A 19,319-nucleotide genomic window follows, 5' to 3' on the forward strand; every position below is an offset into this window, starting at 1 on the left:
CAGAAGGCTGAATCCTGACCGACAGAGGAGGAGTTGGGGATGGAGGAGGGTAATTAGCTATTGAGCAACGTGAAAACTGCTGATACTACTGCGGGACCTTATATATGAATGCTTAGATAGGTGTCGTATTCCCATTGGTTGATGGGGATCAGCTGAGAGTCAGCCGATGCGAGCTTGACTAACGTGACCTGCCAGAACTAACGCTACGTTAGATTTCTGTCATCAGTTTTCTGAAAAGTTTTCTTGGATCAGCTGAGATGCTAAAAAGAGAGAAAATACAGTTTTATTGCAACCTATTAAAAAATAGGCTGATAGAGGCATTTGCGGTGTAAAAATAACTTTTTTTTTAAAGATTTAATGGGATATTGGTAATTGAACCAGGTGACCAGATTGCAAGACCACAGTGGCGGTTGCCTTTTTCATGTTACAAAAGCAGTTCAGAAAAGAGAAGGCCAAGATCTGGCAACCCATTGCTTTAACGAGGGTTAAAAATAGGACTTGACTGAAAATGTACCCCACTCTAACACTTTCTGTATAAGTAATAGGTAATGGTTATTTGTAGCCCAATCTCTGACAGTGATGTCTGAAAAAAGTAGTCCATACAACTTGTGAATTTATACAATAGTTTTGGGAACAGATATTATTTTCTGAACTATCATTTCGCTTTCCATGTTCAGATTAAAAAATTTACTTAATTTGTCAGCTACGGGCGTCCCGTGTTCGAATCCCGACTCGAGGACCTTTCCCGATCTCTCTCTCCCACTTTCTCTTCCTGTCAGTTCTAATCGGTCCTGTCATAATAAAGGCAAAAATACCAACAAAAAAAATTAATATACCAGCTTACAGGTTTGAGTAAAAATGACAGAATTTACCAATAAAGCGCTTTATTTTATATAAGAATTTTAACTGATGCATCTGTCACATATATATATATATATATATATATATATATATATATTGTTAAAATGGAGCTGTAGGCTGTTTTCAGTCTGAATAAAATGTTTAAAAAGCTAATTTCCAGGAATATAGAGGTGTCAAATAATTACAGTGTACAGCAGCATAATGTTTAATTAATGTTTAACATCCACAAATCAGCCCAATATGGAGACAGCTGTAAACTCACATGTAGCATCTCACTTTCAATTTAAAAGGTAGAATCTGCTATACAGTCCATTTGAGCAATGTTTTTAATGGCAATTCTGGTGTTCTGCCAATGCTTATAGACCTTAAAACTTCCATCCACTTCAGATAGTTTATGGTAAAGCAGCTTGGACTGACAGTTCTCAATCAGTGTCTTTCATGTTCTCTTAGACATAAGGACAAGAAACTTCCAAATTATACAAATCTTAAAGCTAGGTACATTTCTTAATCTGTAAAATCACAAGTATTATTGTTTATGAATGCTGGACTAATTGACTTTCTAATGCAGTTTGATCATGTTTGATGTCATACAAAATAGAATAGCAGGATTTATTGACTACACCATTAATATCATAGTGCTATTATACAGAAAAACTCTTTAAAATCCTCCAGAAATGATCATTCAGACTGTATTTAGCCGATGAGTGTACCGTCCTTGTGTATATAAACCCACATTCAATGACACACACTGTTCCGATTGCAACTTTAAAAAAAACCTCCCCAACACTTGGAGGCTTTATGAATTCTTATAACCTCTCACTTATCTGTCACAGTATGTACATTCATTGCCAAGTTTGATGCCACCCACTCACCCATATGAGTTATTAACCTGCTTGTACATGCAGTCAATATGTAGGTATTTGTAGGTACAGCTGTATACATTACTTCACACAAAGATGTTTTTTTCCCTCAGGTAAAAAAGATAAAGATATGTTTTCCCTCAGGTAAGAAATACACATCTGTTGGGTTTGACACCAGCTGCAAAGTGCTGCGCTATCATCTGAACTGAAAATAACACACAGGCCTCAAAATGCTCTTGATTTCCATAACCATTTTAGAGCTGAAGGGCAGGTAAAGATATTCAGCTGAGCCCTACAACTCACCTTCAGATTATGAAGACATTTGATGTTTCAGACATGATGTTGTTGAGGAAACCATGTGTAATGCTGTAATGGTATAGATGTACAGAAAAAAAAAACTGTTCGCTAGGATGCACTTATTTTTTTGTGTATGTTATAGTCGTCTTGGACTTTTACTGGCAAATATTGATTGAATTGATAGATTGTTTTGACATATTGATTATTCTACAAGTGAATGCATTCAGTAAACGGGGGTTATGAAGATAAAGTAGGACTAGGTATCGATTAGTGTTTTCAGATTCAGATTCTGATTTACAGCTTTCAATTACAATTTCATTCAGTGCTGATTCATTAGGGTATATTTAAGTTTTTCAGTTATTATGTCCAATTCATTAAAATAATCGGCTTATAAGAGTCATTTGTTTATGAATTGGTTTACACTGGTCGAGTTTGGTACTTTTTGACAAAAAAAGGTAAAATCAATAAAAAAAGATCACTTTTTTCTTTTGTTGTAGTACACAGTTGCCTTGGCGCTAAAAAGCGGTTCGCACAGCCACTGAAAATAGCTATAGAGTAATGGATTGATCTGGGATATTAAGGACCTGTATCAGGATTCAAATGAATGAATCAGAAAATCAGTATTTTTTTTTACAATCTATAAAAGTGAGTAGTATGTGGCTGATCATGGTCATCAGCTGCTTGTTATGCTACTGATGACTAGATTCTCATGCAAATATGTTTTTAAACATACTGTATCTTTTGAAAAAAAATACTATTCGTTTCAGGGTTAAAACTGCTTTGAAAAGGAAACATTTTTGAGAGCACTTTTAAGAGTGAGGAATGATCTTGTACTGGAGAGTTCACTGGAGCTTTGCATCACAGAATAATAACAAGGCTAAAATGCAACACCTCCAATCTTAAGCTTTGACTGCCTGAATGACCACAAAATTCACATTATAATCAAAACACTCCAGCCATATGTGAGGGATTTCAGTGCTGTTATTGTTAATGGCAAGATAAGAAATTTTATAAATATATTTATACTTTTGAAGTGATTCAGTGCTAATTCATTAGGGAATATTTTCCCCCTCATGTATTTCCAAAGCTGTGGAACACAAAAGAAGAGGTTTTGACGTGTGTATGTGTTTTGTCCATATGTCAAAGGGGTCCAGTGTTGTTCTTTAAAATATCTTTTGTGTTCCACACAGGAAAGAAATTCAGACAAGTTTAAAATGACACAAGGGTGACTAAATGATGACAAAATTCAAATTTTTGGCTGAACTATTCCTTTAAAGGATATATTTAAAATGCTGACCAGAAAGTCAGGAGCACTCTGTATAAGAATTCATATTAAATGTGCATGCATCATAAATTAGGTCCTCCAGGGCATGGCTCGTGAAATGCTTTAAACTTTTCACACGTACCCACAGGGGATAATAAATAGGACTTTTGTGTTTTTCCACTCCATTAGAAGATTTGCATATATCAAAAGAACAGCAGATGCTTTGCACTATAGTTTGTCACTTCTCTGTGCTCAGGGCGTATTTGGACTGTCTGCCATTTCATGAAATGTTAACCACTGTCGACTTGACAAATACAAGAATGCAAATCATCTCTGGCCAGGCTCTTGTGTTCCTTAAGAAATACAAAGACAACAGATAAACAGCTTGCCAGCGTACTGGCTAATGTTAATGCTGCATTTAGCTGGATGTTTTCACTCTCTGATGCATACAGAGGCAAAACACACTAGTGAGAAAACATAGCGAGAAAATGAAAAGATACTGAATTTTGTTTTGATATAAATTTTTATATCAATTTGAAACACCATTTTGCTCTCTCTGAATGTGAACACAGTTAAGCCTAATAACTAGTCTGTTATGACATATAGCAGTTACCGTATTTGACCTTTCTGTAAACAGAAAGGCGCTCGATTTTGGTTATTCATTCATACAGGCTTTATTTGAACTGCTTCTGTAAGCTTTTGTGTGAACAGGATGATTCGAGAGTCACATCTGTTAGTAATACGGTTTTCAATCCAAAGCATTACTGTGTGAATGGGGTATAAGCACCATTTGTTCCTCATTCTTTAAAAGCTGTTGTTAATCGTTTACCATTTAGCAATTCTGATGTTACAATTATTTCTCCATCCCTGTGGTTTTCCTTAAAAGTAATTGCAATTGATCAGGAGCAACTCATTCGGTCAATGTCATTGATTCCTGGATTAGAAAGACAAACAGATCTTCTCATCAGGTGTTTTTTCGATATGGTAAATTGAGTTAAGAAATTCGTGTAGCTATTGAAGAAAATCTCTAATGCTGTTTTCGCAGGCTTTGTGTCCACTTCCAAATAAAGTTGATCTGAATTTGAGCAATGATGAGCCAAGGGCAAGTGGTAAACGCTTGCAAAAAAGAGTAGACAGTAAATGAACCAAGTGAGAAACAAATGGATCTAAATAACAGTAAACAAGAAACCAGTTGGGTAAAATGACATTACGCTCTTTATCTGATGAATCTCATTACTCAACAAATCAGGAAGATCTTATCACAGAAAAAGGAACAGTAATGCAGAACAGGGGTTTATTGCATGAGTTAACACCATATTAGGGCCATATTGACAAAATGCACCACATATGAGGAGGGGACGATCGATCTGCCTCTTGCTTCTTTAGATTGCATGCTCGTAACACTCAGATTCAAGTGCTAGTAGACTTCTCTGCATACAGCTTCCTATAGATCATCCCATGGCATTTAAAAAGTGTACACACTGAAAACGTGGGATTAAAAATATGTAATGTAATATAAGACATAAAAAGAATAAGATTCTTGACATACAAAATACTAAGACATTATAAAATCTCTGTGTGTGTAATATGTATATGTACTACACACATAATACTTTTATCCAGCAAGGATGCATTAAATTGATCAAAAGTGACAGTAAAGACTTATACATTAAATTATCTTTCAAAAATGCTAATCTTCAAAATTTCTGTTTATCAAGATTCCAGAAAAAAATCATGGTTTCTACAAAAATATAAAGCATGCCTGTTTTCATCATTGATGATAATATGAAATGTTTCTTGAGCATCAAATCAGCATATATGAATGCATTTTGAAGGACCTTGTGACATTGAAGGCTGGAATTATGGTGGTTGAGGCTGCTGAAAATTCAGCTTTTCCATTGCAGGAATTAGTTATATGTTAAAATAGAAAACAGTTATGAGACAGTAAAGAGACATCTTTCAAAAAATGACCCCAAAGTTTTGAACAGAGTTATATGTTAAAATAGAAAACAGTTATGAGACAGTAAAGAGACCTCTTTCAAAAAATGACCCCAAAGTTTTGAACAGTTGTGTCTCTCTCTCTCTCTCTCTCTCTCTCTCTCTCTATATATATATATATGAAAGTATGAATTTTAACTAGTTTCAGAACTTTGTAACATTACAAACTTGCTTGGAATGTGTGTGCACAAATGTGCGGAGTGCACACTCACCCTTTGCACATTTGTAATTGTATCTGTGTTTACCCGTTTTGTTTAGAGTGCCATGAACGTCATGTTTCCAAAAACTGCATCCACAGTAAGCTCTTTCATTTACAAATGACCTATCTCTGTTTGCTGTAATCTACTGTACAGGCCGTTTAGAATAGTTGATAAGTGGTCAGCTGTTTAATTTCTACACATTTTTCAGCATGGCATCTGTACAGTAAAGAGCACCTTTAAAAGCAAATTTCAAATGAACTAGCCAAAGTAATCCCCGTTCATTCTGGTCAGGGTTGAGCAAATAATTGCATAGCTGTTGGCTGGCACTGCTCCACCCCTGTGCCCATGGGAAGTCTGGCATACACGCCTGGCCATGGCACTTCGGATTTGGGGATGGTGGGGGGTGGAAAGAAGGTCATATGGACTCCTGTCAGCTACAGTCTGCCTGTGACCAACACCCCCTACCAGTAATTCATTAGCCCTACTCAAAACCATCAGCTCTCTCGGTTTTAGTTGGAAAGTGTTGGGACAATAACCATAGTAACTGTGAGTACTTGTGGTGAAAGCACAGAATCAGCCCTAATGATCAATATGTCGGGTCATTAGTGTGTCAGCGGCACCGCTGAGATGTCGACTGTCCTCTTGTTATCACCAGCACGTACGATTTTACTCCAGCAAACACAAACTGTATATATGTGCATAATTCAAGGTCACTGCGGTTAGTGCTGTCACATCGCATATAAAGATGTCATCTAGCTCAAGTGTGTAATTCTCTTCAAACTATTACAGCGAACAGACTTTTTCTAATGATTACACTTGAAACACAGACATCTGTTTCACATGTGACAGGGAAAAGAAAATCTGAGTGCCATATTTGTTTTGAGTGAATATGAATTATGCTCTGTCGTCCACATGGCAGACTGGAACATAACATCTGAAAGATGTAATGGAATTACGTGATACAAAAGCTCACTAGAGATCTGTTTTAAATGTCAATGTCCTATCAGACACAGCTTATGATATTCATCTGGCTTACTCAGAATTTAATTTAAATAACAGAATTTATATAACAGAATTTAATTTGAAGTGAGGTAGCAAACAGGATGCAGATTTGCAATTCAAATTTGAAAGTTTGTTTTCGAAAAGACGAAATTTCAAACTAATTTGTCAAGACCAACTTCAAATGTGGATGGATGGATATCGTCGCCCTGGAATTATAAGTGTATTATTCTAATTCTGTGACAACTTATTTACATTATGTGATGTTTCTTTTGTAAGCTGTGTACATTTTGGGCCTTTTTTTTAGAAAACAAAAAGGGTTCTATCTACAGAAGTCTTATGGAACGCAAATATTTTGAAGGTCAATATCTCAAAACTGCTCAGAATGCAGATAGAAACTTATAATTCCAAGGCGGCAATATGGGTACAGTCATTTAGACACTTCCAAAACTGTTGCAACAGAAATGGAAATACAATTTTTCTGTTTCCATCATTGTTGCCACAGTTTTGGAAGTGTCTCTTCCTGTTCTAAAGAAGGGGGTGTTCCAATACTTTTGTCCATATAGTGTATGTACAAGTCATTGGTGTTTGGTGATGAGTTTTTGGCTCAAGGTCTGAAGTCACACCAGACATGTTCAGCTTAGATTAGGACTTTGCTTTCTGCAGACCAGTCAGGTTCTTCCACACTGACTGAATCAATAATTTCTTTTTGAACCTTGCCTTATACACAGAGGCATTGTCATGTTAGAACAGAAAAGGGTCCTGTCCAAACTGTTGCTATAAAATTAGAAGCACACAATTCCCTAGAATATCATTGTTTTAACATTAAGATTTGTACTCATGGAAATTTCTAAAGTAGTCTAACCTGTTCATTAGACGAGGTGTCCCAATACTACTTTTGTCCATATAGATAGATAGATAGAAAGATATGCTAATGTTGAAAGGCACAAGCATTTGCTTCAATTATGTGGAATAGTTATACTTCAGGTGGCATACAGCTATGCCATATTCCTTAGGGAATAAGATGCATTTCTCATGGTAACAGTTTAAGACTGATTGGAGATGGAGAGCTTTACATGATGCATCTCTGATTCATGAATGCGTAAAACTATATATAGTGCACATATCGAATGCTTATGTCACTCCGTGTATGAAAGGTTGAGTATTGAGGTGAAAATCCTGCTTGTGGCACGTCTTGTTTTTTAGAGCCTGGCTGTAATGGCTGGGGCAAGAGTGATATGAGGAGCCTGTCAGTTGGCTTCTGGACGTAATCCTCTGTAAAGTGAAGTGCAGTTATTTTGAGTACTTAGTGCGCATCCTGATCTTCCAGGGCATCTGTGTGTATAAAACAGCCCCTCACACTGTGTCGGGCTGACATTTTCTGACAGATTTTCAAAAAGCACTAGAACTTTTTACTGTTTGAATCATGCTGCTTGTCTGTTTGCACATTTCAGACAGACTGCCAGTCTTTGCATTATCAGTAGGGATTTTTCATTCTGCTGATTACATTAATATGCCAGTAGGTGGCGACAAGTGATTAATTTAACACTGATTCATTCAGGAATATAGTAGGTGAAAAAGTTTATGAAAAGTGTAGTACATCCAAATTCACAGTATTCATAGACGAAAAGTACCCAAATGATGGTGAGAACTTAACGTGCACATCTGAAGAACACTTAACTATTCCATATGGCCACAGAAGAATGAATAGGAGTGAAATTACATAACTGACGCTGGTAGGTCACATGACAATATGATAGATGTAGTATCCAGATTTAATTCATACTACACATTTTAAACACAACCACTGTTTTTATGAGTCAGTGAATCATTTACTCAGCCAATTCATTCAAAGATCGTGATACAGGTATATTCAGTAGCACCACTGCTGTGTGTTTCTCAAACAGTTAGTTGATTCTGCTGTGGCTTCGTTTGGACCAATTTTCATCAGTGGAATAAAAATATACACAAATTAACTTGCAAAATGTGAGTAACTCAGTATTAACCTGTTCATTGAACTGCGTGTATTTTATACCAAACTCTGATGATTTAGTACAAAGCAAGCTTTCTATGATCATTATTTATTTATTTGTTTTAGCAAAAGAGTTTCCTCGGCTGCACCCCCTGTCTACAGACACTCTGACGTTTCTTCTTGTTGTCTTCCATTGCCTCAACAGAGGGGTCAGCCTCTAAAGATGAATAGGTGGCTCCTCTAGCCTATATTTATTGTAGGTGCCAAGACTAATTGGTTTTTATTTAGAAGGAAGAAACTGCTGAGCCACAGAAAGATGGCAAGAGAGGTCTGAGGAAGGAGTGGGAGGGAAAGTGTGTGTGATAGAGAGAGAGCGAGAGGATAGGTAATATACTGTACGTCAGTGAGATTACCTAATGAAAGCTTAAAGCAAAGAATCTGGGCCAAAAGGCTAAATGAATCCCCTGTGAGCACATAGAGAAGTGTGCTAGCATTTTTTATTCATAAAATCCTACAGTGTACTAATTAAAAAAAGGAGGGAGGTAAATCAACGGCCCTGGAATAATTGCCATGGATCTATGAAGCAATGAGATTAATTACCTTATGATAAACTATCCAAAAAAGAGGTCAGTGCAATTGAATTATGAAATACATCAAATATACCCTAGTGAATAGTTAACATATTTTATACCCTGGTTCTTATAGTATGTACATGATGGCAGTATTTCCATTGCATTAAATTGTTCTGCTAGTATATATAATGAGAGTATATGATCAAAGGTAATTGTAACAGAGCATCATTCAGCAAACAGAGGGAAGCTCTGCGGACTGTAATCGGATAAAGCTCAGTGGCAGGGCTCATTGCGTTTTTAAGCCATGAGCTTGATCCATTGCTTTGCAAACACTGTGTATCATACAAGCCTGATAAACAACTACTTTCCTTCTTTTGGGGACACAGTTTGAATCATGTGGAGATAGAGCCAAATTAGAAAATGTGTCGAGCCGCAGATCATCAGTTGATGTACTGTAGACAGTAAACACATAGAGAGTGTTTTGTGTTGCTCTTTACTTGCAGTTTTTGAAAACAATGTATTCAGTTTAGAAATGTATGGCTCTGTGAAGCTTATTAATTTTGGCATATGTGAACAATTTAAATAATTATTGAAAAATTACAGTATCTTTATATCTTATTTATTATCGACGACGATCATCGTGTCAGGACCACTTCCCACGTATCGATGAGGACACGAAAGGTTCAGTAGAATTTTTGCTTGAAATGAATGGTTATTGTCATGGTGTAAAGAACAGAAACTGCTCTGGTAATAATTGGAATCTTTTCTGGGAGCGTCCTCCTAGGCTTTATCGTGCTGATGGCCTGCACTCCAGCAGAGTCGGAGCGGAACTCCTGTCGGACAACATCTCCAGGATGCTATGCTCCATATGACTAGTAAGTCAAATCTCAAATAACTGCATGATGACTTTTGTTCTAGCCGCTTAAATGATAGAAGTACTTGCGCTGTCCAATCTATAAAGACTGTGTCTGTTCCCCGAATAGTGAGGTCAAAATATAAATTTAATGCAGGATCTAGAAAAAATCTGATTGTGATTAAACCAGAAAAATTTCAAATAAATGAACAAAAAACATTTTTAAAGTTTGGGCTCCTAAACATTAGATCACTCGCACCCAAAGCAGTTATTGTAAATTAAATGATCACAGATAATAGTTTTGATGTACTCTGCTTGACTGAAACCTGGCTAAAACCAAATTATTATATTGGTCTAAATGAGTCTACTCCACCAAGCTACTGTTATAAGCATGAGCCCCGTCAGACTGGTCGTGGCGGCGGTGTTGCAACAATATATAGTGATATTCTCAATGTTACTCAGAAGACAGGATACAGGTTTAACTCATTCGAAATACTAATGCTTAATGTTACACTGTCAGATATGCAAAAGAAATCTATCGTATCTCTTGCTCTGGCTACTGTGTATAGACCACCAGGGCCGTATACAGATTTCCTAAAAGAATTTGCAGATTTCCTCTCAAACCTATTGATTACTGTTGATAAAGCGCTAATTGTCGGAGATTTTAATATTCACATTGATAATACAAATGATGCATTAGGACTTGAAGTGTTTGCCCCCTAAACCTAATAACTGGTTGGGCCACCCTTAGCAGCAACAACTGCAATCAAGCATTTGCGATAACTTGCAATGAGTCTGTTACAGCGCTGTGGAGGAATTTTGGTCCACTCATCTATGCAGAATTGTTGTAATTCAGCCACATTGGAGGGTTTTCGAGCATGAAACGCCTTTTTTTTTTTTAAGCTTTATTTATGAGTTTTAGGACAATAATACAAAGAAGAAAACAAAAAGCAAAAGACAAAATCAACTTAATACAATAAAAGAAATTACAACTAAATAAACAAGTAATCAAAAGTGTGGCTTAGCAAAACAACTAAAGTGCACAATCTGTATAATACAATAAAATGTAATTGAAGGGGAGGAAAAAAGTAAAATAAAATGCAGGATCAAAGACTCAGTCTACGTCTGACAATAAAACATGTTCTGTGACATATTGCTTAAAAGGGTCCCAAGCTTTATTAAACTGGTAAGATGAACGTCTTATAGAATGTTTGATTTTTTCCAACTTTAGGAAGAAGAGGACATCACGAATCCATTGTGTTGGAGTTGGAGGCCTCTGATCCTTCCACTTCAGCAATATTAATCGTTTGGCTAAGAGCATGATAAAAGCTATACAATCAAATTGTCTCTTTGTAAGATTATATGATACAGGAGTAATTCCAAAAATAGCTATCAGCGGGCAAGGTGAAATTGGTCTACCCAAGAAACCAGAGACAGTCTCAAAAACAGTGACCCAGAAGCCCCTAAGCTTTATACAGGACCAAAACATATGTGCATGAGATGCTGGGGTAAAACTACAGCGATCACAAGCAGGATCTATATGCTGAAAGTGTTTAGAGAGTTTCAGCTTTGTCCAGTGTACACGGTGAACAATTTTGCACTGCATAAGTCCATGTCTTGCACAGACTGAAGATTTGTGTATTCTGTATAGGACTGATTCCCATTCCTCATCCGAAATAACCATTTCTAAATCGTCTTCCCAACAAACTTTTATTTGTGAAAGGGATGTATAGACTGGGGTCAAAATCTTACAATACAGTGTTGATATAATGCCCTTCCATCGTGGAGGATTCTCCAATAAATGATCAGATGGAGGGCAGGGAGGCGGAGTGGGAAACTGAGGGAACATTTTACGCACAAAATCGCGAATTCGGAGATAACGGAAAAAATTATTCTTTGGAATATTAAACTGCTCACACATCTGCTGAAATGAGCAGAAAGCCCCCTCATAGTACAAATCATTCATTTCCCTAATGCCTTTAGCATGCCAAGATGTAAACGACTTATCAATTATTGAGGGGTTAAAGACATGATTGGAATGAACAGGGGATTTAGGGGACATAGTTTGCCAGCCAAAATGACGTCTCACCTGTTTCCAGATTTTAAGCGTAGATCTTACAAGTAGGTTTTTAGTGAATTTGTTGCAGGGAAAGGAAAGAGGAGCATAAACTAAAGCTGCTAGGGAAGAAGGCAAGCATGAGGCTGACTCAATTGCTACCCATGACAGGGCATCAGCTCCAGGATCTTCATAGAGCCAGTGCAGCATAGGACGAATATTTGAAGCCCAATAATAACATTGAAAATTAGGCAAAGACATTCCACCCAATGGTTTAGGACTTTGTAGAAGACCTTTACTCATTCTAGCAAGTTTGCCATTCCATATAAATGAGGTGAGAGCACTATTCAGCCTACGAAAAAATTTCCCGTGCAGCATTGTTGATGGGAAACATTTCACTTTTCTGTAAATTCAATTTATAGCCGGAGAGCCTTCCGAACATATCAACAATTTTGAGAACATGAGGAAAGGATTCAGATGGGTCGGAAATATTTAAGAGCAAGTCGTCCGCGTACAGAGAGACTTTATGCTCTCGTCCTCCTCTGATTATACCAGCTATTTTTGAGTTTTGACGCAAAGCAATGGCCAAAGGTTCTATTGCTATTGCAAACAAGAGAGGCAAGAGGGGGCACCCGTCTTGTACCTCGATTAATCTGAAAATATGCAGAGGAAATATTGTTGGTACGAACAGAGGCAAGTGGGGCTTTATATAATAACTTGATCCAAGATATAAAACTCGGTCCAAAACCAAACATCTGAAGAGTGTGAAATAAGTAATCCCACTCCACCCTGTCAAATGCCTTCTCTGCATCGACTGAGATCAAAACTTCAGGTACAGATGAAGACATGGGATGATAGAGAATGTTGAACAACCGTCTGACATTAAAGAATGACAATCTATTTTTAATGAAGCCAGTTTGGTCAGTGGAAATTATACTAGGAAGAATTGTTTCCAATCGCAAAGCAAGAATTTTGGCTAAAATTTTTACATCAACATTTAAAAGAGATATTGGACGATATGAACTACACATATGGGGATAGAACTAACAAATTTTGCTATAAGTTTGATTGCATCATATAATAATTGCTGTTAATAGTGTTCATCGTCTGTTTGATTACGTCTTTAATTGATTATGTCTTTAATTGATTTTTCCGTACATTTCTGCCATATGTACATTAACTGACAGTCACCACTAAGCTACCACTAAATATTGTAGAAACTTAATTTGCTGTAAAGTTGCTTTGCAGTGATTTGTATCGTGAAAAGCGCTATACAAATAAACTTGAATTGAATTGAAATTGAATTGAATTGTATCTTATATTTTTATGTAATAATTTTAAAATTATTTTATTTAATTTTGTTGCACTTATTTTGTTCCTTTATTATTTTTAAGAGGTCCTTTGTTAGTAAAACGATTGTTTTGGAATGTCTCATATTTTAGTTTTAAATTTATTTGTGATACATTTAAAAAAATAGTCATAAGTCGCACGGGTATATTTGTAGCAATAGCCAAAAATACACTGTATGGGTCAAAATTATCAATTTTTATTTTATGCCAAAAATCCAAATCCAAAAATTTATGAAGTAAAGATCATGTTCCATTAAGATATTTTGTAAATTTCCCACCGTAAATGTATCAAAATATAATTTTTGATTAGTAATATGCATTGCTAAGAACTTCATTTGGACAAATTTAAAGGTGATTTTTTTTCAATATTTTGATTTTTCTGCAGCTTCAGATTCCAGTTTTTCAAATAGTTGTATCTCAGCCAAATATTGTCCTATCCTAACAAACCATACATCTATAAGCTTATTTATTCTATTATTTATTTATTACTCAATTTAAAAAAAAACCTGGTCCAGGGTCACATTTATATTTAGTATTTGGACCATTTTCCACCCTCTTAAAGTGCTATGTTTACGATTGTTTGACAAAATGAGTCATTTTTAATAGGAATCTCTGCGATAGGGAGTTTTGTGTGAAGGCAAAAAAAGTTCCCTACGCAAATTTCGCTCAAGTTGGTCATGTAAGTGCACCATGCTGACCAACAGAATGCTGCTTGATTTTATAGTGAGTTCTGTGTGATATGAAATATTGCTATTGTGCTGCTGCAGCTTTAAGAACCTTATGTAAATACCCCTTTGCATGTGAAACCAGGAGCAGAGCTGAGTGCTGTAATTCATTGCTCACACACCAGCTTGCAGTTTTGCTATGGTGTCCATTATAGTTTATAACGGCCCCATCTTTCAATAACAGCCTTTTCAGAGTCTGCATTACATTTGCGACAGGTTCATAAAACAGTCTGTGCTGTCATGTGTCGCACAAGCTCTTAAGATCAAACTGAAATGATCAGGGACCTTAAAAATAAACCTGTTTTTAACATCGGGATCTTTTAGAAGCATAAATACAGAGTGGCAAATGATGATAAACAGCCAGGAATAGTTTGAACTTTCACATTTTATTGCTAGTTCATCTAGTGTTGTGACCCCCAAAACTACATAAGAATTTTTCTCTTCTCGTTTTTATCTTGCTGTTTGGTGGGTTTTTTTTTAATCCCTTTCTTTCTCTTTTTGTCTTTTTGTCAATGTAATTGCAGAGCTTTACCAGCAGAGGATGTATAAAAATTATTGATGCCTTCTAAGGACACTCATCAGTTTTACTGGTTACACAAATGTCAATGAGCAAGACATCCATAAACCCACATGAGTGACTCAGGTTTGAACAGTGTGAAACTCCTAAATGCAAGAACACAATTAACAATCGTTCTTCTCCTGCATATAAAACACTTGATTACATCATCATTTGCTGCCAGGATAATAACTGTACACACTGTTCTCCACTAAATCTTTGTCATTGTGTTGTGATTCAGTTAGAAGCACAGATCCCACTTCTGTCCTCGGTGTCAATCTCTAGCATTGCCATAGTTACTATCTTCCCTTAACTGAAGGCGATGCTTCAATATGATTGTAAATTTCATACTGCTCATTCCTAATAATGCTGACACAAATGCCAGCCTTTATGGATTCTTCCTCAGTGATATGCCCCTGGGCCTGGATTACAGCCCTATAATTCTTATTTACAGGCCAAAGGTGCAAGTGTGATTTATTACGGCGAGCAAGAAACATCCTCAGACAGCCCTGCCACAGGCACAGAGATTCTGGGAAGTGTATAGAAATCATAAGATTAAATACAAAACAGCCTGCCCAAATTATACAGTGAGATCCAATAGTCTGAGAACACTAGTGAAAATGATTGTACTTTGCGTATGCAAAGTGTATGCAACTTTATTTAGAAGTTTAATTGGAAAACTCACAGATTTTAATCTCAAAATTTTAGGACTCTATGTACTTATTTACTTTTTTGCTTATGTAATATATATATACAGTACCTATACAGTGCAACTTAAAGGTTTGGAAACAGGATTTGTAAACGCTTTAAATGATGCTCATCAAGGCTGTATTTATGTGTTCAAAAATACAATAAAAACACTAATATTGTGAAATAGTATTACAATTTAAAATACAAGTTTTTTTATTTTAACATATTTTTAAATGCCATTTATTTCTGTGATGGAAAGCCGAATTTTCAGAATCATCACTCCAGTTTTTATAAATAAGTTCGTTTTCAGTGAATAATAATATGGAAATTGTACTAAATGTTTTCTCTGCAACTATTCATCACTTTTATTCCAACCTTTTTGTTTCCTAAAACCGACATCTTTTCACACACAACTCTGTCTGTCCCTCTTTTGGTTGTTATTTTAAGAGATTTTGAAATGAAGTCTCTCAGCGCATTGATCCTCAGAAGAACACAAACACACTTGTTTCTGCAGTTTACAGTTTCTAGATTAATTTCTAATTGTGGTGTTCAAAGCGATACTCTGCTCTGAGATTCAAACAGGCCCTGAGCGTTGCTGCTGTTTTGTTGGAGTAACAAAACAGTGAATGGGAGTTAGTTTACTTGTTGACACATGTCAACATCAACAGCGTCTACAAATATGCAATTAATTCATGAGATGACTTTGAGTCTTTAATGAAGGATAAATGTACAATGGATGATAAGATAACCCAATGAAAGCAAATGTGATTTAAAATGATGAAAGCAAATCAATATTTATATTGAAATAAGTTGTGTGCATAGTTTAAGACTTGTCAAGTCTTAACATTCTAAATTGCTTCTTAAGTAACTTCAAGATGTTTTGTACTTATGTGTACTTAATCTTGACCAACTTCATTATTAAGTATGTTGAAACTTTCGAATACATCTTCAATGATGACATTCAGAGAGTGCAGCTTTAGCAAACTTTCCTGTGCATCAACTCTTTCAAGAATTTTTTTCATGTTAATTTTTCTTTTCTGTTAAAGATCAATTAATATGTTTCAAACTTTGTTTTTGCTGTCAGGTCTGAGGTGCGATTTGAGATCCCACACATCTGACTAAGAGTTAAAGGTTAGTGGAGCCAGGCACAGCATGTGTGATGGACATACTGTCGACAGACTGTGCTGTGAATGTGTCACTCAGAGTCATGATGATCAAACCACTCGACCAAGGTTTATTTGGAAAAGAACAGCCTCTCCAAACATCTTGTTCAGAGATGCGTCATCAAACTATGCCAAAGTTTTTGTACTCTGGGCATAAGCATTTAAGACGTGTTTTAAAAAAGATTCAAAAAGTTTCAAAACTCAAAAGTTCTGAACAAGACAACACCTTCTCACCAAAACTCCTCCCTCCAAAGAAGGATTGACTAACTTGAATGCGTAAAATTATTTAAAGTTTGTTTCGGATTAGCTAGTTCTCTAATTGGCTAAAAAAGGAACTGACAAGGTGTGAGATATAAAGTTGCAATTTGCAATATAAAGTCATAATTACTATAAACAAAGTTGCAATTTTGAGATATAAAGGCCAAAGTGCCAGACATAAAGTTGTAATAGAATTTTAAGTCTCAATTGTGCGATATAAAGTTGCAATTACTATAATGTTACTAATTATAATGTTATACTAGTTATACAAATGAGACATTATTACTAATGTCTCATTTGTAAATATAAAGATTAATTTGTAATCTACTCGGCTAAATTGTGATGTAAAGTGTTTATGATGAGATGTAAAGTCACAAGTGTGTGATATAAAGTCGCACTTACTAAACAAAGTTGCAATTTTGAGATATAAAGGCCAAAGTGCCAGACATAAAGTTGTAATAGAATTTTAAGTCTCAATTGTGCGATATAAAGTCGCAATTACTATAAACAAAGTGGCACGTTTGAGATATAAAATCTCATTTGTGAAATATAAAGGCTAAATTGTGAAATATAAAGTCGTAATTGCTAGATGAAGTCTATAGGTGTAAGATATAAAGTTGCACCTGTGAAATATAAAGTTATGATTACTACTAACAATTTAGCAATTTTCAGATTTAAAGTCACATTTTGAGATACAAAGTTTAATTTTTAAGTCATAAAAGCCAAATTGCAAGATAAAGTCTGGGTGTCAGATATGAAGTCGCAATTAGAAGCAAATTTGCTATTTTGAGATATTAACTCGCATTGTAAGATATACAGTTTCTTTTGTGAGATATAAAGGCCAGATTCCAAAGTTATATATTTATAAGTTATAAACTTGTAAGTGCTAGATAAAGTCTAGGTGGGTGATATGAAGTCACACTGTGAAATATGAAGTCAAATTTGTATTATTATTTTTATTCTGAAGTTACTGGGTTCAATAGATTTTACATGTACAGACAAAAATGCCAGTGGTGCTTAGAGTTATCCTTTTATTACTTACACCACCATTGCTCTTAAATGTGTCTTCTGGCAGATGTTTTGTTCAAATACTAATCATTATGTTCTAAAAATTAATCTTTAGGTTAATTCAAATGTGAATTACCCTTTATAAAATGCCCTTTATATTCTAGAGTGAGTCAGCAAAATTAGTTCTAAATAGCTGTTCATTGAGTTTCCACCTCAGAGAGATTACACAAAGGGACATGTGTGAGACACTCTAAATATAATCCTCCCCTGTGCTGGAATGGGCCGACTGAATAAGGAAATACTTTCTGGACTGGCAGTCAAAGAATGGCCAGTTGAGACCAGGTTAACTCTGCTCGCAGCTCTCATAGAGATATCAGGAGTCAAGTACTGAGTGACACACTAGAACATTCGTACTGACTCTCTCTCCCACTAGACAGTGGTTTGCACCAGGCCTCAGCCAAAAGTGTTGCTCGCTGCCGTCAGTCAAGCTCAGATAGATACATACACGTCACCATGTGTTGGATGCTCAGACTGCAATAGAAGAGTTTGAAACGTTGGTTGTTTCAGGAATGAAGATGAGAAGAGTTTTTAAACCGAAGAATCCAACAGCAAGATTTTAAGCTGTGTCTAAATTCAAGCCCCGTCACTAAGGTAGAATTTGTTTGGTCGCTCTGGGCCACCGAACTATGTAATTGAACTGAGCTGTCATCTCGCCAGACAGCTTTTAAAGTCTTTAGTAAAGCTCAACATCCAAGTGCATTGCATTCAGAAAACGGTTTGCCATTATTTCTCCTTAAAGTATTGTACTAAAAATTGGTATTCTTGCCATTTCAGCATTCCTGTGCTCTCTGCTAGTACAAAAAAAGACCAGTTCTCTCCATTTGTGTAATCCGGTAATGGAAGAGAAATAGCCCAGCTTTAGTCCTTTTGATCCATTCTTGTTTCTTTTCTCTACAAACAGTATTAGTGCTATGAATCTAGTGAGATACGGTATGTTTTAAATCCTCATTGCTGATAACAATAACCTGACAGCTGGTCTAGGATCAGTGTTCATGTTACACTGCCAAAATCTCACTGACCTAGCAGAGCGTCAGACTGGTCTTAACACTTCAGAAGACATCCACAGTTATTTCATATGACATATGTCATTATTTGCATGGAGTGCAATGTGGATCTTTTTACCCTGGAAGGAAAAAAAATGAAAAGGCCATTGGAGAGAAGTCATGAGGTCAAAGTTGTTTAAAAAGGCCCAATTTTATTTAGTCATTCATTTGTTTGTTTGTTATACATTTTCCGTTAAGTGTTTAAAAGTGTGGAATAATTAAAATGTTTAATGTTTTTGAAAAAAAGTCTCTTATGCTCACCAAGTATTTATTTGATTAAAAATACAGGGAAAACAGTCATATTGTGAGTCATTATTACAATTTAAAAGAACTGTTTCTCAGTTTTTTTATATTTTAAATGTAATGTATTCTTGTGATGGCAACGCTGATTTTTATTATTTACATTACATTTTACCACTAGCCATTATTTTACTTTTTATGTGGTCATAAATATTTTGAGACATTGTTTTTCTCTTGTCAACATGATTTGTTAAAAGGTATAATATGAGCATCCATAAATGAGTAGGAAGACGTT

Source organism: Sinocyclocheilus grahami, unplaced genomic scaffold (genome assembly GCF_001515645.1).
Source record: "Sinocyclocheilus grahami isolate Dianchi unplaced genomic scaffold, SAMN03320097.WGS_v1.1 scaffold344.1, whole genome shotgun sequence".
In the NCBI taxonomy this organism is placed as follows: domain Eukaryota; kingdom Metazoa; phylum Chordata; class Actinopteri; order Cypriniformes; family Cyprinidae; genus Sinocyclocheilus; species Sinocyclocheilus grahami.